Below are 24,219 nucleotides of genomic sequence, written 5' to 3'. Positions count from 1 at the left end.
CATTAAACTTAATCTCATTAAGCAGAATTTTGAGAAAAGCTACCCTGACAAAGCCTTCAGAGTGCAGGACCATAGGAGAGATTGATGGGCTCTTTCATGATTGACACTCATTTATGTCGGTGGATGCAGCAGAATCGGGGGAGGAGTAGTCGCAGAGGCACAGAATCTGTCACAGAAATGGAATGATACGGACAAACTCCCATGATGCATGAGCAGACCTTCCACAGGCCTATCACTGAGAGCAGGACAGCTCTGTCCAGTGTCTTACACTCTGAGCCATTTTAGCGCCTATGGCTCTGGTTTAAAACCCAGTTGTTCTCAACAGAAGGTGAAGTTAAACCTCTTAGCAAATTATCCAGTTTTAAATCAACCCGAGAGTGTTACATTTAACACTGGTCCAGTGTCTATACGGGTCCACACTTATCAGTGTTAAGTGAACTCACTGCTTAGTGTAAAGCCTTGGTTTTGGTTGAGACATGGTTGTTGCATTCATCCATGTTCAGTCCTGTGGCCTCAGTAAATATGTTATCATTCAATTCTTTAACACACTGCAACACATACTTATTTTTGAAGACCATGTTTCACCTTAATACAGTGGCCCGAAACTCATGTTTTACAGGCCACATCAGGCCTGCAAATCACATTATGCTTGCTTGTAAAGGGATGTGCAATTCCTTTTGGAATCAAGCCAGAGTGGGAATAACCAACATTTTACATTTTTATTCACCCACAACCTGCATTAAGAATGACTGCTGGGTTGGGAAGAATAAGATATGAGACTACATAAATCATCTAAACTGGAACAACCATTTCAGTAACATGTGCAATAAGTCTGCATATCAGATTGGATTAGTTTAGAAACATTTATGTTATTTATATTTGAGTAGCATAACATTAATTAATCAATTTACATGCAAAAACAGAGATAATGAAACAAACAATTTTAAAAAAATCTACCTGAATACAGCATGCTGGGAAATATGATATTAATGAGCGTGGTTTTGGTTTAATTAACACATGGTTATTTGCACCAACACTGGGGGTCTTTTACACTAATGAGTGTTAATTTAACAATTACAGAGTTAATTTAACACCTGAATCAACACTAGATAATGTTACACTGAAAAATCAACACTAGGTAAGATTTGCCGATTTTCTGTGCAGCAGCAGTGAACGAATACATTTCCCTCTTTCTGGACAGTTGTTCTAACCTCCAGCTGTTCCCCTATATTACCACCTACAGAAGTAGACCCTGAGGCCTCTAGGCTTCTAGGCCTCACGTTCCCACGGTTACCACATGTCACATGTCTGACCTCACTGCAACAGCTGAGCCATGACACATTCCCATAGGCCCTCTCTAAAACCGACACACATCATCATGCTATGGATGCATGTTGTTATATATACCGCTAAGTCCCCTTAGAACAATGCGGCATTTGACATTGCTCAGAAGCTATATCCCCTGTTTAATTTGGGCCTAACCCTCTTCAATCTTCCAGTGGAAGACCTGCAAGTTAAACCTGCAAGGAGAGAACACATGCTACTAAATCACTAATTCACACATGGCTTTCAGTCACAGCAGCTGTGATATGATGATGTTATGGCGTGTGGCAGGGAGGTATGTATGTCTTGCTCTATGTTCAACAGGTGCTCTCTGGAATGTTCTCAGTGTGTATTGATCACAGGAAAGAATAATGATGATCATTGGCATTTGGCATCGTGGATGCATTTCTGCTCTGCTACAGCTCTTGACCCCCCCACTGCACAGACTCAGAGCTGGTGCCAGTTGTTCTGTCTCAGTGCCTCTTGTGTGGCGTGAGTAGCATATTATATCCTGTCCCCTCACAGACGGAGGATGTGTTCTACGATCCAGATACGTGATTTAACGACGCAGCAAACGGACCGTGGCCGTACGGTGAGTCCCTAGGGATAGTGACGTGAACCACATGCTCTGGGCGGCTGAGCGGCTCAGTGCCCGGCCAGAGTAAAGTGAGTCCTTCCTCTCTTTTAGTTTCAGTCTGAACCAGCTTTCATCTCTCTCAGGGGTCCACTAATCGGCTATTCATTAGCATGCCAGTAAGACTCTGCTCCGCTACAACAACACATTGTACAGTACAGTCACACACACGCACACGCACGCATGCACGCACGCACGCACGCATGCACACACACACACACCCACGCACACACACACACACACACACACACACACACACACACACACACACACACACACACACACACACCATCCATCCATGGTTATACACTGTTCTTACTCATTAGTAGAAGGCCAGGTCGGGGCCTCCCATGTTCTATCTAGAGTCTAGACCAGAGGGTTCAGGTTTGGCCTTTCTGTAATGACTGGCTCTATTGTAACAGATACGCTTTTAGTTCCTGGCCATGGCAGGCAGGCGCCCACTCAGTCAATCTGATCTGGGGTTAAAAGAAGAGGTCAACACTCCGCGGCAAACTAATTCACTTTATGACAGTTAGGAGACCATATTGGCATGTAACCAAAGAAATAGTAACATTTGAGTGGGACTGTAACGTAGATTTAGGAGGGCCGTCATTAGAGCTGATAATGACAGATAAGATGGCGAAAAGGGCCAAATGAAAGGAAGAGGGAAGGAAGGAGAGAGAAGGGAGTGAGAGAGAGAGCCAAAGAGGTTTCAGGCCAGCTTGAGTTTGATGCGTTCGTGGTTGATATAGTCATATATCAGCCCCATCGTTAGTGCTGAGAAGGACCAAAAGAAGGAGAGAAAAGGAGAGAAAGAGGGAGGAAAGGAAGGAGGGAGAGAGAGAGCCGAGAGGTTGTAGCTAGCGTTGATAATGGGCTCATTAACATCACACTGTGAGGGATTTTAATCTAGTTTGCCTCTGGCTTCTCTCTGTGACACTGACTGAAGCAGGGCCAGGACACTGGGGCTCAGATGGATCTGTCACACGGGAGGGGTGTGTGTGTGTGTGTGTGTGTGTGTGTGTGTGTGTAGTGCAGCTCTTTCCTTTTCCAAGGCTGTTTCCCTCTAGAAGTTATAGCATACAGCTATTATTGTGGCAGAAAACAGAGGTCAGTGGTACGTGGTAAAGACCTACGGTGGCATGTGAAAGTATTCATCCCCTTGGCATTTTTCCTATTTTGTTGCCTTACAACCTGGAATTAAAATAGATTTTTTTTTTTTTTTTTTGGGGGTTGTATCATTTGAAGATGCAACATATTTTTTAAATTGAGAAACAAGAAATTTGACCAAAAAAATGGAAAACTTGAGCATGCATAACCATTCACCCCTCCAAAGTCAATACTTTGTAGAGCCACCTTTTGCAGCAATTACAACTGCAAGTCTCTTGGGGTATGTCTCTATAAGCTTGGCACATCTTGCCACTGGGATTTTTGTCCATTCTTCAAGCCAACACTGCTCCAGCTCCTTCAAGTCGTCCCAGTCTCAAATCTCTGGAACACTGAAACAGGTTTCCCTCAAGAATTTCCCTGTATTTAGCGCCATCCATCATTCCTTCAAATCTGACCAGTTTCCCAGTCCCTGCCGATGAAAAACATCCCCACAGCATGATGCTGCAACCACCATGCTTCACTGTGGGGATGGTATTCTCGGGGTGATGAGAGGTGTTGGGTTTGTGCCAGACATAGCGTTTTCCTTGATGGCCAAAAAGCTCAATTTTAGTCTAATCTGACCAGAGTACCTTCTTCCATATGTTTGGGCAGTCTCCCACATGCCTTTTTGCAAACACCAAACGTGTTAGCTTATTTTTTTCTGGCCACTCTTCCATAAAGCCCAGCTCTGTGGAGTGTATGGATTAAAGTGGTCCAATGGACAGATACTCCAATCTCCTGTGGAGTTTGCAGCTCCTTCAGGGTTATCTTTGGTCTCTTTGTTGCCTTTCTGATTAATGCTCTCCTTGCCTGGTCCGTGAGTTTTGGTGGACGGCCCTCTCTTGGAAGGTTTGTTGTGGTGCCATATTCTTTCCATTTTTTAACAATGGATTTAATGATGCTTCGTGGGATGTTCAAAGTTTCTGATATTTTTTTATTACCCAACCCTGATCTGTACTTCTCCACAACTTTGTCCCTGACCTGTTTGGAGAGCTCCTTGGTCTTCATAGTGCCGCTTGCTTGGTGGTGCCCCTTGCTTAGTGGTGTTGCAGACTCTGGGGCCTTTCAGAACAAAGATCATGTGACAGATCATGTGACAGATCATGTGGCACTTAGATTGCACACTGGTGGACTTTATTTAACTAATTATGTTACTTCTGAAGGTAATTGGTTGCACTAGATCTTATTTAGGGTCTTCATAGCAAAGGGGGTGAATACATATGCATGCACCACTTTTCCGTTTATAATTTTTTATAATTTTTTGAAACAAGTAATTTTTTAGAATTTCACTTCACCAATTTGGACTATTTTGTGTATGTCAGTTACATGAAATCCAAATAAAAATCTATTTAAATTACAGGTTGTAAAGCAACAAAATAGGAAAAATGCCAAGCGGGGTGAATACTTTGGCAAGGCACTGTATCCTAGATCCTGTATACTATAGAATGGAGAGTATGTATTCATATCAATGACTGTTTCTTCAGTGGTGACAATGGGCATTCTCCCTTCATCCCCCCGTCGTACTTTTTTACAGTACGGTAAAAACAATAGGATTATATGGAGCATTAGACCCACCACGTGACCACAACATAGGATAGAAACAGAGTTGGTCATCATGACCCTTAACCTCTGACTTAACATAACAACAGCACAAGTGGGTTAGTAACTAAGCGGTATCTCGGTAGATACAAGGCAATGTGAGTTAGGAGATTTCGAAGAAGTAAGCAAGCAAACAAATTCATTGATTTTCAACTGTTGGGAATACTTAGTATTTTTCTCGCTACATTTTGGTTTATTTTTTCACATAAACCAGTGGGCATCAATAAGCCTTAACCCTTAAAACAAGTGACCAGCAGTGAACAGTGACCAGCAGTGAACAGTAACAGCAGCCCATGCAGTCAGAAAGAGCAGGTGTCCTGTAAAGTAGAGGATGCCATCTGACACTGATTCCAGCTAATACTCTGGAGCTCCTTCTCTGAGTGACACACACGCACACACACACACACCACACACACACACACACACACACACACACACACACACACCAGGCTGCCAGCTATCTGTTTCCTTTCCTACATGGCACAGAGAGCGCCATTATCCTCGGACATTACCAGGTCATAAAGAGCGTGTCCACTGGGTAACTTAGCTATTTGAAATGAAGAGGTTTGAGTGGCGGTAAGACGAGGAGTTAGGAAGAAGATTGTAGCACTAGTGTAAATGTCAGCAGTAGGTAAGGTATAGTGCTCTTAAAGTGGACTTTGATACGGATCATTAGGCTTCCATCCTGTTAAGATCTGTGGGATTAAATCCACTAGTGCTTAATATCCTTCATTCGATCTACACAGCGACACTCTGATAGTGTAAAACAACCCGAATGCCTCTGTGTGTGTGTGAGAGAGAGAGATATGGAGAGAGATAAGGTAATGAGAGTGAACGAGGGAGAAAGATGGAGGGGAAAGAGAAAGAGATATACAAAGAGGAGGAGGCAGAAATTCATTAGAGCAGTAGATGTGTGTATACTCTGTGCCATAGCAGACACACACACACACACATAAAGGCACACACACACACATACAGATTGAGCAGCCATTTTCTCTAGACCATTCATCTCTCTAAACACTGTTGTCTCTTTCAAGTATTTACTTTGGACCTTTTGAACTCTACTGATGTCTCATCTCCTCCACAGTGTGTGTGCGTGTGCGTGCGTGTGCGCACGTGTGTGTGTGTGCGCAGGCACGCGTGTGTGTGTGTTGTTCCCACACAACAGCATATAGCCATTACCTTCTACTGTCTCTGTAGCAGATAGCTCGCTACATCACTATGTGGAATGGCGAGAACAACACAATCTCTCTGGGTGAGTCAATAAAGATGACCAGTCCTTCATCACGTTCCCGTTAGCCAAGCTGTTTACAGAGAACTCTGCTGGATGAGAGAGGGATGAACGAGGGCTGAGAAGGGCTGGAACAGGCAGCACTGTGATGTGCATAGAAAGTGGGTGGAAAGTGACGCCAGCCAAAGGCTTGTGAACACAGAAAGAGGGAGAAGGAGAGAGAGAAGTCCCCTCTATCTTGTGGCTCACCACTTTTATCGCCTTCCTCGCCCCTCTCTCCTGTGTCTCACCCCTCTCCATATTACCCTTCTCTCTCCTGCCCTTGAGAAGAGAAGCAGCATTGAGAGCAACTCAACAAATGGCAGCTCAGTCATATCCCTATAGATGAACTAAGTGGCCGTGATGTGGCATCTGACATGAGAGAAATAGTATGTCATCATATGCAAGGTCATGCAGCAGGTGCTGGGGTCTCACATGACAGAGTGAGGCATATCCTAACTCTCCATTTTTTCCTCCCTCTCTCTCTCTCTCTCTCTCTCTCTCTCTCTTCCCCTCTCTCTCTCTCTCTCTCTTCCCCTCTCTCTCTCTCTGTCTCTTTCTCTGTCTCTCTCTCTGTCTCTCCCCCTCTTTCTTATAGTGGCCTTGACAGAGGCGTACTTCAAGGCCCAGAGGAAATTCACAGACGACATCGACTGGTCCTACACAGGTTGGTAAAGTTACATTAACCATATGCATGCCGTGGGGTATTCAGGTTTGGAATTACAGGAGGGACTATGGGGCTGAAACACCATTGTGAGCGTCGGTCACCCCCAAGAGACTTCGGGCACCCTCAAGAGTCAATGTATAATTCAAACCCTGCAGATATTTAGCTCTACTCTGCCTCTCAGTGACAGATCACAACATATGGTTGCAATAGTACCATACGCTACCTCAGCCCTGACTGGTGCACTAATGTTAAGCCTGCTCTACACAACCAGCACTGATGGTCTTTTCTCCACATCCTGACAGACATAGGGGATTAAGTTCAGTTATCCGAAGCCCTTACATGGAGTAATTGCTCCGTTAGTGAGATAGACCTGACTTGACTGGTCTCGCTTGGTCAAATCTAACTGTGTTCTGGTTTTAGGGAAATTGAGCGAGGGCGTTTAAATTGAGTTAAGGGCCAGTCACACTAAAAAAAAAAATATATATATATATATATATATATATGTATATATATATGATTTCCATCCTTCGTCCCAAATTGCTTGACTTAATTTCATTACACTCTCTGTCAATTTGCATTCGAATAAGAAACATTTCTGCTTGTTTGGTAATAAGCATTATACTTTGTATTTTCCACTCTGCTGCTCTGAAAGTTCAGGGCCCCGTCACAACAAGCTGAGTCCCAGAGAGATGAGAGAGAGACTGCAGGGCTCAAGTGTGTGTTGTGTTTTGTGTGTGTGTGTGCATGTCTGTTTGCATGTGTGTGCCTTTTTTGTGCTTGTGTGTATGTGCATGCATCGTGTGTGTGTGTGTGTCTGTGTGTGTGTGTGTGTCTGTGTGTGTCTGTGTGTGTGTGTGTCTGTGTGTGTGTGTGTGTGTGTCTGTGTGTGTCTGTGTGTGTGTGTCTGTGTGTCTGTGTGTGTCTGTGTGTGTGTGTCTGTGTGTGTGTGTGTGTGTGTGTGTGTGTGTGTCTGTGTGTGTGTGTGTGTGTGTGTGTGTGTGTGTGTGTGTGCGTGTGTGTGTGTGTGTGCGTGTGTGTGTGCGTGTGCGTGTGCGTGTGTGTGTGTGTGTGTGTGTGTGTGTGTGTGTGTGTGTGTGCGTCCGCATTTGTGTGTGTGTGTGTGTGTTTGTGTGTGTGTGTGTGCGTGCATTGTGGAGCAGACTTGTTTACCAGCCCGTGCTATAATAGTAGTGAGTGTGCTGTAAGTATGGGTTACTGAGCCGTGAGGAAGAGAATTAACATGTGAAAGCGCACACCTCATTGTGAGGCACAACGCGACGTATGGAGAAAGAGAAATGGGGAAAGACAGCAGAGAGAGAAAAGAGAGAGAAAGAATAGAGAAAAAAAGACCTGTGGAGAGAGAGAAACACGGAGAACGTGAAGAGGAAGTGAGCGAGGAAAAAGGGAGATGAACCTTCTCTGACGTTAACATATGGTAGCTAGCTTTGAAGCTTTAATGCTGGTAGCCTTTACGGAAATTGCAATCTTAATGGAACGTGCAGCAGCATTTGCTCAGAATGTTTTGGCTCCAGGTTACCTTTGAGATCCATTTGTATGATTTACACTATACTGAACGTGAATTAGATTGTCAGGTTGGAGCACGAAATCTTCCCCTGAGTTGGAGCGCGAAATGTCATTTCTCTGTAAATATTTTACCGTCAAACACACAGTGTGAGATAAAGGATTTATCTTATCCTCTGTCTGTCTATCGTCGTGCAGGCAGACTATCCCAATCACATAGGTGATAACCTGATATTCTGTGCATACAGTTTATGTGTTCATATTTGAGCATATGGCCTAGGACACAGATTTCGCGATCTTTTTCAGACTTTGTATCCTTGCGTGCCCTGCTACTGTTTGTGTTTCCAAAGTTGATACAGTAAAAATCCACCGTACCCACCCCCCGTTAACCCCTCTCCCCAGGGGGTCCCTGTGATCCTCATGTCGCCCCCCCTCCATCCCCCGTCTCCATCTGCCAGTGTGTGTGTGTGTAATCTCTATCCTCTGATAACCCCAGGCCCCAGTGTAGGCCACGCGAGACAGTGTCCCCAGCCACCACACCAGCCCATTTCCTGCATGTGTAAACCCTCTGATCTCCTTCTCATGGCTACATGGCCCGTGTGTCCCTACACTACCCTTGCTCTCTGTCTGCCTCTTTCTCCTTCTGCTGGGCTCTAACACAAGGGACAGAATAAATGATCCAGCTCTCTTCCCCATCAACATGTAACGGAGGTGGCTTTGTGCGATGACTAACCTCGCCTGAGACCTGGAGACTTGTGTTAGCTCCCCCAAGCGAATGCTCAGCGGGCTAACACAGGAGGGATTCAGTCTTACACTAACACACTGGCCGGCATAATGCACATTCAGTACAGACTGCAGCCTCTGCAGCAGCTTCTAACAGCTCTAATGGTCTGTTAACCACCACCTCATTGACTTACTCCAGCTCTGCTTACTTAGTCATACGGGCAGTCGTTAGTTAGTGTTGTTTCTGCTCCAGTTGTCTCCAGCCGTCTTCTCCACCCTCCTCTCCTAGAGCTGCTGAGGTTGGGGATGAGGTAAGGGTTGGGTTCCCCACCCGCTCCCCTCTCCTTCTCTGGAGCTTGGGTTCGGGTTAGGCCCTGGGGTAATAGTGTAGTAGCTGGGGCTTAGGTACTAATGCAGCAGGACTCAAGAGAGTACAGTACCCCCTCCCCTCACACACAGAAACACACACTCACACACCCACACACAAACACACATACACACAAAAGTATGGTGTGTTTGGTTAGCCAAATCCCAACATACATAATACATTCATTCACTTGCTTGAATCCACTCTCCTTGCTGCCCATGTCTTCTCACATTAAAGGGCAACAGCTAGAGTGAAGAATGTTCATGCTGTATTCTACAAAATACAAGACAGGAAAGTGGGCGTGATCCATCAGACAACCAATAACAGATGTTGTTTGTGGGATGTTGGAGGATGAATAACATGTACTTTTATCCTTATTATATGTCTTTCATCCTACAAAGCTCTTTGCAAAACAGAAAACAGAGAGAGAGTTGCCTGATAGTGATATGTTAAGTGATGATCTGTTATTCAAGTTGCATGTGTCTATAAAATGTCAGTGCTGCTCCACTGAGCCCTATTATAAGGGGATTATCCTTTTTGTGTGTGTGTGTGTGTGTGTGTGTGCGTGTGTGCGCATGTGTGCGCATGTGTACGTGCGTGTGCGCGAGAGTCAAGAGTTGGCAGTCTTAGTCCCCAGGGACAATCAACCTTTTCAGAGAGACAGAACGCCACGTTTCTCCTCCTCTTCTATAAAGACTGACTCGCTAAAAGATCAGTCACTACATGTGTGTCAGACCTATGTCAGACAAACCATTAAACCATACTGTATGTGTGGCCAAGTCCCAAATGACACCCCACTCCACCATATAATCCACTACTTTTGACCCGAGCCACATAGTGTACTGGGATGTCAATCGTCTCTCATTTTATTTTTTATTATTTTTTAAATTTGATTTATTTCACCTTTATTTAACCAGGTAGGCTAGTTGAGAACAAGTTCTCATTTGCAACTGCGACCTGGCCAAGATAAAGCATAGCAGTGTGAACAGACAACACAGAGTTACACATGGAGTAAACAAAAAAGAGAGTCTATATACATTGTGTGCAAAAGTCATGAGGAGGTAGGCGAATAATTACAATTTTGCAGATTAACACTGGAGTGATAAATGATCAGATGGTCATGTACAGGTAGAGATATTGGTGTGCAAAAGAGCAGAAAAGTAAATAAATAAAAACAGTATGGGGATGAGGTAGGTAAAAATGGGTGGGCTATTTACCGATAGACTATGTACAGCTGCAGCGATCGGTTAGCTGCTCAGATAGCAGATGTTTGAAGTTGGTGAGGGAGATAAAAGTCTCCAACTTCGGCGATTTTTGCAATTCGTTCCAGTCACAGGCAGGAGAGAACTGGAACGAAAGGCGGCCAAATGAGGTGTTGGCTTTAGGGATGATCAGTGAGATACACCTGCTGGAGCGCGTGCTACGGATGGGTGTTGCCATCGTGACCAGTGAACTGAGATAAGGCGGAGCTTTACCTAGCATGGACTTGTAGATGACCTGGAGCCAGTGGGTCTGGCGACGAATATGTAGCGAGGGCCAGCCGACTAAAGCATACAAGTCGCAGTGCTGGGTGGTATAAGGTGCTTTAGTGACACCTTATAGTGACATTTGAGGCTCGGTTTAAAAGTAGTGCAACGTAATGGGGAATTAGGGACATTTGAGACAGATCCTTTGTGTGTGTTCCTGGAAAGACTGTCGGAAGCATGTTGCTCCTGGCACTTAATTCTCTTCCAAACCTCTGCAGCTACTTGTTGCCATGGTAGCATCTTGTGAGCGTAGCAGTGTTGTGTCATGGCATTTATGCCAGATGAGGCCCTCAGAACCACCTGACAGCCCCCTGTCACTTTCCTGCCAACATAGGAGAAGCACACACACACACACACTCACACACACACACACACGCACACACACACACACACACACACATGTTCAGGCACACAAGACACACATGCAGGCATGCACAAACACACACCAAATAAAGAGTCAAACTCTTTACCAACCTACACACACACACACTCACACGCGCATGCACACTTGCACACCAAATTGACAGGCACACTCCTCGCTGTCACACAGACCATTGAAGTGGCACAGCCAGAAGCTACTCTCGTCTGTCACCAACGCAGTAAACTGTCGTTCAACTCACGATAGCAATACGGCTGAATTCAGAGTGGAAATGATTTGACCCCATAAACGGCTGTGAATGTCGGTCATGTAAACTCTTATCTTTAGCACCTGACCTCCTCCTTTGATGACTCTGTATTCATTCTACTGGGTTATTAGCCAGTAGAGTTATTATGAGGGAGGGAGGGAGGGAGGGAGGGAGGGAGGGAGGGAGGGAGGGAGAGAGAGAGAGAGAGAGAGAGAGAGAGAGAGAGAGAGAAGGCTGCTGGGAAGACACTATCTCTCTCTCTCTCTCTCTCACACTCGTTCACACACACACACACAGCGAGATATTTATTATGAGGGAGAGGGGGGGATCCAGTAGTTATTATGACACTGGGGAGAGTAAGAGGTCATAATGAAGTCTTTCCTCCTCTCCTCTCAGTGTGCAGCCTCAGCCTGGCCGTTCTCATGCTAATGTCTCTGAGCTCAGACAACAACAACCGACTCATTACTCTTTTCCAGCAACATGCTCCCCCCACTCTGCTCAGGGTCAACAGGCATCTCAGACTCAGCAGGGAATGTCATAATACTCACAGTACAGTATATTGTGGATGTATGCTAGCATACCCTACATATGGGCCATTTGGTTTGCTGTATGGATGTATGCTAGCATACCCTACATATGGGCCATTTGGTTTGCTGTGTGGATGTATGCTAGCATACCCTACATATGGGCCATTTGGTTTGCTGTATGGATGTATGCTAGCATACCCTACATATGGGCCATTTGGTTTGCTGTATGGATGTATGCTAGCATACCCTACATATGGGCCATTTGGTTTGCTGTATGGATGTATGCTAGCATACCCTACATATGGGCCATTTGGTTTGCTGTATGGATGTACTTACTGTAAGCGCTGTAATGTATATGATGTACTGTATGTACAGTTGTAGGATCTTAATTTGAGACAGTTTGCCACAGCAGGAAACGGTATGGTTTTGTACACCAGCTTCAAACCGCAGAAAGGACAATATATTTGGTTATGGACAATATATTTCTCAGCGTTTTAGATGGCACAATAATTCTCTACTCTATGCTAGCTTATTTTGTCACATAAACTATTCGAGTTTTAGCAACCATGAAAACGGCAGAGCGACTTCTGCATAGTGCAACTTCAAACCTCAAATACACAACAAGTTTAAAAGTTCTCCCGCAACACGGTGATCAAATTAAGACACTAAATCTGTATGCCACCTGCCCAGTCATTTGTGACCAACTGTCAGACCATCTGCTCTGTTAACTCCTCATCGGCTGGACTAGAGGGGGATGCAGTAGCGCTGATTCTGTGTGTAAACGCAGCTGGGGTTAAAGTTCACTTGAGAATTATGACGATTGGTCATTGCATATTGAGGGATTATTTAAATGTCACATTTGATTGTTTAGCAGCGGGAAACAAATACTAAACGTGTTTATACTCAACTGTAACTGACCTCTATAAAGTGTTTCCTTCCATTCTCCCTGCAGGGTTGTGTGGGAGTTGTTCAGCTACATACCTGTTTGCCATCTCATTCCCATCTTCGCTATTTCTGATCCATTGTAAAGATTCTTCCTCTCTCTATGTTTGTCCTTCTCAGGCCAGTTGAACCAGAAGATCTGGGGTAAGAGGTACCCGGCGTGCAACAATGCCCGTCAGTCACCCATCGACATCGACGAGACGTTCACCCAGGTCCGGGTGGAGTACCAGGGCCTGCAGCTGGAGGGCTGGGAGAAGAACACCCCAGAGACCACCACCATCAACAACGACGGCAACGCAGGTACTGTACGACAGGAACCGTTAAATATCCAACCCATGGTAGTAGAGTTCGGGTTGGCATTGTAGTGTGAGAAGGGTAATATTCATGGGTCGTGTTTAGTAGGCACAAAACGCCACATGGTTATTAAGTAGTAGTAGTAAGAACAGATTGTTTCCAGTGTCATATTAATCTTCATATACAGAGATAGTTATGAAAATATAACTCCATGTGAGTGATGGGTTTAGTGAGAGACAGAGACAGATAGATGAAGAGAGCAAGAGACAGAGAGAGGTGAGAATAATTGGTCTGTCTTCCAGAGGAAATGAAATGACTCTTGGATATTATCTCTTCAGTATGTCTCCCTGTGGCTGTGTTATGAAAATGCTGCCTGTTGGGTAGTATTAATCTCTCCGTTCCAATACGCTGACAGAAAAGCAATTCACCAATAAAACCATCTCGTTGAAGCATCCATTATGAGTCCATTGTGTGAGGATAGGGATCAGGCCAGGGAGATGGAGGAGGGATTTTTTTTGTGTAGATGTGTTTCATATGGAAAAGGGTATTATGGCTTCAGAAGACATTATGGTTTTATTTTAATTGTAACATTTAACTGTGCTGAACACGTTCTGTATTTGTCATTTGAAATTAGACTGTGGCATGTACAAACGGTAAGGACCATTGTGTATGCTGCCATAGACCCGGTAATTAAAAGTATGTGTTTTCCAAGCTCATCGCTGGTGGGTGGGAAGCCTCGGAAGCCCAGGCTTCTCACGTAGCCGAGTGAACTAGACAGGCTCTGGAAGGTTGCCCACGCAAAGACTAGTGGGTGGGTAATGTGGTTGTGTGTGTGTGTTCCAGTGGTGCTAGGCCTGGATGGGGAGTACTATGTGAGTGGCGGTGGTCTGAGCACCAGGTTCAGGTTGGGGAGGATGACATTCCACTGGGGCCGCTGCAACGCCTCCTCAGACGGATCAGAGCACAGCCTCAACGGACTCAAGTTCCCCCTGGAGGTGGCACATCGTCCAATCAATGAGTCAATCGGAGCAAATGACACGCCACATCGTGCCACACCATACCCCTGACTACGGGCCACTTTACGCCGACCTTACAAAGCCCCACAATGAATAACGATCTCTACTCCCCCTCTCTCTGTCTCTCTTTGTCTTTCTTTCTTTCTCTCTCTCTCTCTCTCTCTCTCTCTCTCTCTCTCTCTCTCTCTCTCTCTTTCTCTGATCCAGATGCAGATCTTGTGTTATGAGTCAGGCCTGTACCAGTCTATAGAAGATGCGGTGAGGGATGGAGGGAGGATCGCAGCGCTGGCTGTCCTGTTTGAGGTGGAGCTCTGAACCAATGTCCACACTGCATGCCACTTAGCGTGAATCAATGCATCCTAGATCGTACGCGAGCATGTTAGTATGTCAACTCACTGTGATTTCTGCTCCACAGACCAGCCTAGATAACAATGACAACTACAACACCATCTTAGAAGGGGTCAACAGCGTCAACAGGTTCGGTATGCAGCTGCTCATTGTTCTACTCTATTTATTTGACTCTAATTTTGCGTTTTATTATTTCTATTTCTATATTCGGCGGGTTCAGGAGTCCCAGTGACCTACCGAAAAGCAGGTGTGTCGATCACTCTCACCTATCACTCTCTGCCGTTCAGGTAAGACTGGGAATGTTGAGCCCTTCTCTCTGCTGGCCCTGCTCCCTAACTCCACTGATAAATACTACACGTACAACGGTTCCCTCACCTCCCCGCCCTGCTCTGAGACGGTGGAGTGGATCGTCTTCAAACACACCGTGCCCATCTCTGAGACACAGGTGAGTGTCACACACACACATAAACGTGGGGGTACACACACACACACGTGATGATGTTATACGGTGAGGCAGTGTCATGATGAGGTCATACAGTGAGACAGCTTCCCAAGTGTGAGGAACAGAGAAGAGCAGGAGAACAGGAGCGTGCGTGTGGCCGGCAAAGCGAGGTGTGACGTGGGCATATGTACTCAGTGGGCACAGAGACACTCAAAGACACCACGAAAATAGAGCAGCACTCTCCCTGATTTCTGCCATGACAATTCTTTAAACACTCCATCATCAGACCTTACACACACACACACTCACTCACACACACACACAATATCAATATTTCACTACAGCAGCAGCAGTAGCAGTAGGAGCAGGAAGACACTGCAGAGACAACAACTCTCCCTCCACAGGGGAGGACCTTCCCATTTCCCCTCCACTTCCTGCTCTTTAAATCTCAGTTTGAACCGACCTGGAGCAGCACTGCTCTAGTTAACTCACACAGGGTCTCTGCCTGCCTCATCTGTTCTCCATCATCCACTTTAGAGCAGAAAGTGTTTTTTCAACATTTAGGAAGGGAGAAGTAGGGTAGTGGCCGAAACAAGCCGATGACCCTTAGCCATTAAAGGTTACTTTGGTGAAGCACACAAGACATAAATGAATGCACATCTCTCACATCTGTCGTTCTCTCTCAATTTCCCTCTGTCTCTCCCGCTCTCTCTCCCTCTCAGTTGGAGGTGTTCTGTGAGGTGATGACCATGCAGCAGGCAGGCTATGTGATGCTGATGGACTACCTGCAGAACAACTTCAGGGAGCAGCAGCAGCAGTTCATGGGCCAGGTCTTCTCCTCCTACACTGGAACAGAGGAGGTCCTCACTCCCAGTATGTGTCCGTAACGCTTCACCCTGAACCCTGACCTCTGACCCCTGACCCTCACACTCTTTCTACACTGGAACAGAGGAGGTCCTCACTCCCAGTATGTGTCCGTAACTCTTTACCCTGAACCCTGACCCCTGACCCTCACACTCTTTCTACACAGGCACAGTTGAGGTCCTCACCCCCATTTTGTACCTGTAGGCTATACCCTGAACCCTAACCTCTAACCCTAGACCCCTAATCCTTACCTTTACCTTACAATGGCAAAGATGACCCTCACTCCTAGTATGTACCCTTAACTTATAACTCCTGACCTCTAAACCCTTACTATTAGCCCCTAACTCTAACTCTGGCCTTCACCTTTGTCATTTATGTTGTCATTTATAGTATGTACCTGTTCTACTTTAATGCCTGACCCCTGTCCCTTATCTACCCGCTGACCCCAACACCTGACCCCTAGCCTTCCGCACCCACCCTACCTACCACATGCTGACCTTGCCCCTGGCTTCTCTCTTCTCCCATACTAGACCTCTGTAAAACCATAGCATGATTCACACTCACACTGAGCTGTACTGTAACACTAACAGGCCATACTGTGAAGTAGGAACTAGCGTCAAAAGCCCCCGATCTTGTAACCAGCCACATGGGGAAGATCTCAAATGCAGACTCCTCGCGTCCTCTTTCCTCTCTACTCGTCTCCTTCTCAAAACCGATTGGATGGGAAAGCTAGAGGTTCCGCCCCTCGGACCTTCTCCTCCAATGGATTTTGAGGAGGCCAGGACGCGAGGAGTATGCAATTGAGATTCCCCTATATTTTCAGCATTGATGTTTTAGAGCCTACTCCCAAGGTCTTACGAGTGCAGCTCATCAAAAGAACTCCTCTCTCTCTCTCTCTCTCTGCCTTTTGAAAATACCCCAAATAAGCTCTCTGGGTTGCTAGGAAACCTGACTTTGTAATTCCCCCTCTTTCAGTGTAGCAATTTATTTGACATTTTCTCTTTTTTGAAATTGAAATATGTCTGTTCAGAAATGCAAAAAGCATAGATATCTATTCCTTTTATATATCTATACCCAAAATGTCTCCCTTTACCTCTTCCTTTCCCTCTTCCAGTGTTGCTCTAAGAGAGACATTGTTGTCTACCAACATGTTTTCCTTAGGAAAACTCAATCCCAATTTCTCATTGTCTCCACAGTGTTGAAAATGGACATATTCCCTATCTGACCATGTTGATAACCAGACACAAACATATGTTATCATCAGAGATTATATTTGAATCTAACGTAATCTAACCTCATTTTTCTGTGTTCTCCAGTGTGCAGCTCAGAGCCTCAGAACATGCAGGCGGATGCCCAGAATGAAACTACCATCATGGTGATGTGGGAGCGCCCCCGTGTGGTGTATGACACCACCATCGACTGGTACTCTGTCACCTACCAGCGGCTGCAGGACCAGAACCAGCCCAAACACGAGTACCGCACCGATGGAGACCAGGACGTGGTAATACACCTGTCTACTTATCCATCTACTGTGGCATACCAGTCAGTGCTGGAAGTGACTACTTGCCTGTGGATCGTCTCTCTTTCCCTCACTCTCTCTTTCTCTCTCTCTCGCTCCCTCTCTCTCTCTCTCCCTCTCTCTCTCTCTCTCTCTCTCGCGCTCTCTCCCTTTCTCTCTTGCTCTCCCACTTTCTCTCCATCTCTCGTACGTTCTCTCTCTCTCTCGTGGTTGTTTTGTGTTGTTCCTGGAGGCTGTTGCCATAGTGATAACCAAAAGATACCTGTAAACCATCGGGCCAGAGGTTTACAATATACTATATCAATACGGCTGTGATTGTTTTTGTTGTGTGTGTGTGTGTGTGTGTGTGTGTGTGTGTGTGTGTGTGCGATGGTTTGTGTTCATCAGACCTTATGTGCCCTTCTCACACAAATCGATAGCATTGCATGTAAGTCAGAAATCAACCTCATATGTTAAATAGGGTGAAAAAAGCTGAGACAAGCAACTGACCGTCACTACTGTAATTGGCTGAGTGTGATTGGCTGATGTATTGATGAGTTGACCGACATATTATTTGATCAATCACCCTCTCTCAGGGGGCCATCATCCCCGGCCTCCTGTCCAACAGCAGCTATGTGGTCCAGGTGGTAGCTGTCTGCACCAATGGCCTGACGGGACGCTGGAGTGACCAGATTATAGTGGACATGCCCCAGGAGGACCCGGGTGAGACCAGCTATAGTCTCGGGCACCCACAAGCAAACATTTGAATGTTAAGGCTGTCACGAGAGACCAGATTCTAAAAGGGATTTTTAGTTCAGGAAAAGGTTGAATCTGTGTCCAGCGTGAGCCTATGCCACTCAGTTTCATAGGAGAGAATAAAGAACTTAGGTTAACGGACTTTAAAGTTGAAAGTAAGTATGAAAGTTATCAAAATAGTTGTACTCATCGTGACAGTCTAATATATATATATATATATATATATATATATATATATATATATATATATATATATATACCCACCCATTCTCTTTTCTCCAGAAATTGAGTCTGATCCAGACAACACAGAACCTGAGGATATATTGGAACCTGAGGATATATTGGAACCAGTAGATCAGGTCCCAGTAGACCAGAACCCAGTAGAAGAGAGCAGCACCAGAGAGGGTCGCCAGCAGATTTTCCCTGACCAGCCCTCCACCACTGCTGCCTCCCAGGTGAGCTCTGTGCCGGTACCACCAGGCACCAGAGATGACCAGAACCAGATCGACCAGGACCCTGTGAACCAGCCCAGAGTGGACAAACCCAAGAAGGACCAGACCAGGAAGGACAAGAAGAAGCAGCGTATCCCTCCCCACCGCCCCTTCACCAGCGCTGCCTCCAACGGTAAGAGCGCCATGTGGGTCACCATGGTGACCGACCAGCCGGGGTTCCTGATTCCCGTCTCCCGGACGAACAGCCCGCCGCCTGTCCGCCGGCCAATCACAGAGGAGGCCTCATTGTCGCGGTCGCCTCAGCAGAACCCGAACCAAAACCGTGGTCCCGCTGCCCAGAAACCTGACGTTTCCGGTATCGGCCTGATACCCCCAGAGGGCGATATGTACACCCCTCCGGCAGGGGGCATGGTGGTCACTGATATTTACTACGAGGACGTTGTCAACACCACTGCCTTAGAATCCGCAACTACGCCATCTAAAACAACACTGAAAAAAACCCTGGATGATAGAGTTCTCAGTCCTGTTACTGCCAGACCTAAAGTCACAATGAAAGGACATGACAGGGGCTTGGTTTTGACGTCCAGGCTCTCTAATAACAGAGTTAGCACAGTGACAAGGGCCACCCCTATTCAACAGACCCTGGTTTCTGTAACCTCAACCCCCTCTGTGCCCTGGATCAGATCCAGGACTTCAAGTCCCAGCAACTCCCTCTCCACGGCCCTAGGCTCCTCCACTACCTCAGGCCTCGTCAAGGTCTTACAGCACACCACCCAGCCCATATTCACCGGTAAGAAACACCTGTGTGCCCTGCAGCCCTGCATGTGTGCTGTAAATGTCTGTGTGTGTACATATAAAATATATTACACATGACCTTTATGCCTTTGCCTCTCCTCCTGTTGCCAAAACTTGGTACTGTATAGTGCACTCTTACATTGTTTGGTTGTGTGGTGGTTGTTTGAGGGTAGAATGATGGTTGTGTGATGGTTGTTTGATGGTTTTATGAGGGCTGTTTGATGGTTGTATGATGGCTTTATGGTGCCCATATGATGGTTGTATGATGGTTGTATGAAGGTTGTGTTTTGGTTGTGTGGCGTTTGAATGATGGTTGTGTGATGGTTGTTTGATGGTTGTGTGACCTGTACCTCTCTGCTTGGTCCATCTGCCTCTCTCCGCCTGCTGCGCTGTCGATAAGGGTGATATTGCCGCTTAGACCTGCGATGGTGATAATGATGGTGGTGAAGGGACTGGCGCTCTACTGGCTGGTGGTGGTTACGCTGGTGATGTGCTGCAACAGTCCAGCTCTTTGTGTCTGTCGACAGCGATCTACCCTTTTCAACTTTTCTCTCATCCTTTGGCTGCCCAGCGGTTCATACTGGGACACACTGGTACTTCAGAGATCCATGTCTCCTACCGGTACCCAGCGGTGGTGGGTATTCCTCTGCCAGTCTATCTTCTTTCCCTTGAATCATAAAGATTGACATCTTATGTCTCCTTCTGGGACTCTTTACCTACCTTGCTGTGTGTGAGCTGGCTGCTCCTCTCTGACTCCAGTCTGCCCTCTGGTGGCTGCTTTGTATAACCACTCAGACTCTGTGGTTGTTATGCTCCTCTCTGGTCGTCTGATGTAGTGTTGTTAAGTATTCAGTTTAGTGCTTATTTTTCACACTCAGTCTGACCAGACAGGCCTCTCTGTTCCAGTCAATACCAGCTTTCAGAGGGGGACTTGGGTTCAGCAGCCCACAGAACCTCTCAACTTTCCAGACCCATACCCCTCTGTCACCCACTCTGACGAGGATTCTCTCACACCCTCCCAAGGGGGCTACACCCCCTTGCACCGTTCTCTCAGCCATTCAGAAGAGACAGCAGCCCTCGACCCGTCTGTCACCCCCTCCGAAAAAGACACCACCCTCTCCCCCTCTGTCTACCCCTCTGAAGAGGATCCCAGGTCGGACAGACAGACGGTGACCTCTCCGGTTGGACTGACAGACATCAGTGGCTCAGGCTCTGGCCTCTATGGGGACGGGGCCAACCTAGGTCAGGACTGGCTGAGAGGGGCGACACTTTCCCTTGGGACAGACCTACGTTCACTCACACCGGCCTCAGCCATGGACCCAACAGAGGGAGAGACACAGGGAGAGAGCAGTGGTGACTTAGGGGGTCTTTCCTCCAGCTTCTACTTTGAGAGGGAGACTGGTAGTGGTGTGTCCGAGGTGGACAGAGCAGGGACCAATCCCCAGGGGTCTGTGGTGCTGGGGGAAGCTAGTGGGTCTGGGGATGGAGAGGTCCAAGTGGAGCCTGGTAACTCTGGTATAGAGCTGCATATCCCTTGTATAGATCTACGTGTCCCTGTTCTCCCTGACAGCAGGGCTGTGGAGGAGCTGAGGAAAGGTAACGTACACTCAGGAATCTCCCATCATGGTGGCGGGTTAGGTGATGTTATTCAGAGAGTGACATGAGATTTTCTTGTGTAGCAGAGGAAATATGATTATGGCATTTGTACTCAATGAGGTGGTAACAGATTTCCTACTGATTTAAATGAATAAAATATATTTTTGTTGTTGTTTGTTTGCGTGTGCTTATGGTCTGTAAATAACAACCGGTTCTTCCCCCCCAGAGATCAATAACAGCAGCCATGAATCAAGGGTAGAAATGGTGGGAAGTGTTGCTGAAAGGGAGAGGAGGACAGTGGTCCCTCTGGCTGTGGTATCCACCCTCACCATTATCTGTCTACTGGTCCTGGTGGGCATCCTCATCTACTGGAGGTAGGATTAGCACACTGCACTGTTAGCCGTTTTGTAATTTTATCAGTAGCTTACTGTATAAACTGAATACAATAGATCGCCATACATTCCACAATAAAAAATAAAGTGCATTTGTTTTTCCAGCACACTGTAAGACCTTTCTATCATTTCAAGGGCACAGTATTTTACGGTATTAATTGTGGTGCATTGTGGTGAAATATTGTGTGAGCAGAAGGAATCTCTGGGGTCATAGAGTTGATCAGGCTGTTGATTGTGGCCTGTGGAATGTTGTCCGACTCCTTCTCCATTGGCTGTGCAAAGTTACTGGATATTGGCGGAAACTGGAACCCGCTGTCGTACATGTCGATCCGGAGCATCCCAAACATGCTCAATGGGGTGACATATTGACCCCAGCACAAGATGCACCTGTATAATGATCATGCTGTTTGATCAGCTTATTGATATGCCACACCTGTCAGGTGGATGGATTATCTTGGCAAAGGAGAAATGCAAACTAACAGGGGTGTAAACAAATTTGTGCACAACATTTGAGAGAAATACGTTTTTTTGTGCATACGAAAAATGTCTGGGATCTTTTATTTCAGCTCATGAAACATGGGACCAACACTTTGCATGTTGCGTTTATGTTTTTATTCAGTGTATATATAGGGAACAGATCAGAGTAGAAGTGGGTCTTTTAATGGTTGAATATTTAACCATGTCCATTTGATTTGTTTTGCCCTGTAATCACGGACCGTTTGGAAGCCTTTGATTAGGCCTCTAGAAGTGCAAGTGATATGAAACCCCTCGTTTTCATTAATATGCAAATGCCTACAGCCAACCTGCTCGCTCTATAATCCCTTGTAATTACAGTAAAATACTGTATTTTTTAATAGTTTAATAGTCCGTTTTACTGTATTGTACTGTGTTTCATTGCTCTGTCATCAAGTTACTCTAAATATCTCAGTATTGTATTGGCACTATCCAGAGATATATCATAAGATATCTTGTTGTAATTACAAGTAATGGAGAATCTTTTTACTTGCTATGACTGTGACTTTTTTTCTCAACCTCTCACTGACTGTAAGTTGCTAAGGACAAGATCGCCCGCTAAATGACCAAAATGTAAATGTTAAAATGAAAACTTGCAAATACGTTGCTGCATGGGTAATTCCAATGAAATACTGGGTAATTCCAAAAAATTACAGTCACATTTTTGGTACCGTAAAATGAATTACTGTCAAATGTATCACACTAGCTGTCCTCTAAAATAAATTACAGTAACTTACTGGCCAATTACAGGACATTTTTTACAGTGTATGTTCAGATAGAAATGTATTGTGTAGAGCAGGTATGATTCTCTACTCTGTAGAATTGGGAGTTGTGTCAGCTCTATTAATTATAATTCTATTTTCAATGTTTATTCAACAGAAACTGCTTCCAGACGGTTGACTTCTACACTGAAGACACCGCCTCACCCAAAGTCATCTCTGCTCTGTCTTCACCTCTGCTGCTCACCACAGGTAACGCACGCACGCACGCACGCACTCGCACACACACCCACACACACAAACCACACACACACACACCTTCGTCCATTCATCCATTCCTGTCTGGGTTACCAGAAGAGCACGAGGCGCTGTCAGTGAAGCAGTTTGTGAAGCATGTGGCAGAGCTCCACCAGACCAACACCTTCTCCAAGGAGTTTGAGGTGAGAGAGACATCAGCCTGCTACTACTGTATGTGTTATACATACCACTCTTAATGCTCCCCAGCAGTATTAACATCACCTAGACATAGTGTTGTAGTCGGGATTTGACCCTCACTGCTTACTAAAGCTGTCATTATTCCTTTCTAATCAATAAAAGTCTATGTTAGTTATAACTGAACTCAACACTACTGGTAAGTGAGGCATCCTGTCTGGAAGGTGTCACTGTCTGAAACAGAAACGTTTGTTTAAGGGCCAATGAGAATGGTTAGAGCACCATTTTAGTTGTTGTCTGTAGATGTGTATTAGATGTCCCTATATATCTCAGTGTACCTGTTGTGGTTGTGGGTTAGCATGTTGAGGGTGTACTGTATGTTTGGGTGAGGGACTACATTACACTGTCTCTGTAGGTAACCGTACTCTAATACACCCTGTACATAGCTATAGATACACAGAGTTTGGCAAACCTTGTAGACATGTCAGTGCCATGTTCACACCACCCATTCCAAGACATTGTTCCAATAGAATGTTAGGTGTCAACATGGCGTACAGTTTGCTAAACGGTGTGGATCAGTAGGTGACTCTGTCAATAGGCATGCCCACTACCTCCAGACACATACACACACACAGAGCTGTTCCTCATGTCTGTGTATCTGCACTGACTGGTCACTGTGTGTCGCCCCAAACCCTCATCGCTGTGCCTTCTGCATTCTCACCCCCTCCTCCCCACCACCCTTCCACCTCCCATTCTCACCCCCCGCCCCTCCTTCCTCCCCCTCCCATTAGATTGTGACAGAGTGTTATGAGGTAAGTCTCCCTTTGTGTTAGATTAGATATGCGCACGGTATCGAAGATGTGATCTCATCTTATCCTGATTCATCAGGGCTTCCTGAATCTTTGATGTTTGACCTCAGAATCAGGAAGACCGTTTCTCTTTATCCTATCATTGGAGTTGACTGATAGTGTTTTCTTTGTTGCATGGATCACATCTCTGAGTAGCTGTACTGTCTGCTGTCATGTATTTGAGTGTTTTCTTGTTTGTTGTGTTCTTCTTGCATGCTACCTTCTATTTGATAATTGGACTCCGGCCGGGTTGTGTGTGTTGGTTCGTAATGGCTCTGTGTGTTGTGTGTGTGTGTTGTGTGTTGGTTCGTAATGGCTCTGTGTGTGTGTGTGTGTGTGTGTGTGTGTGTGTGTGTGTGTGTGTGTGTGTGTGTGTGTGT

The 24,219-nt window shown here is 45.9% G+C and overlaps 1 pseudogene; it reads left to right on the top strand.

Annotated features, from left to right (window-relative positions):
* Positions 1–24,219, top strand: part of LOC112215041 — a 47,785-nt pseudogene that overhangs the window by 13,875 nt on the left and 9,691 nt on the right.

This window comes from Oncorhynchus tshawytscha, linkage group LG15 (assembly GCF_018296145.1).
Source record: "Oncorhynchus tshawytscha isolate Ot180627B linkage group LG15, Otsh_v2.0, whole genome shotgun sequence".
NCBI lineage: Eukaryota > Metazoa > Chordata > Actinopteri > Salmoniformes > Salmonidae > Oncorhynchus > Oncorhynchus tshawytscha.
This window is presented reverse-complemented; position numbering and strand designations above follow the sequence as displayed.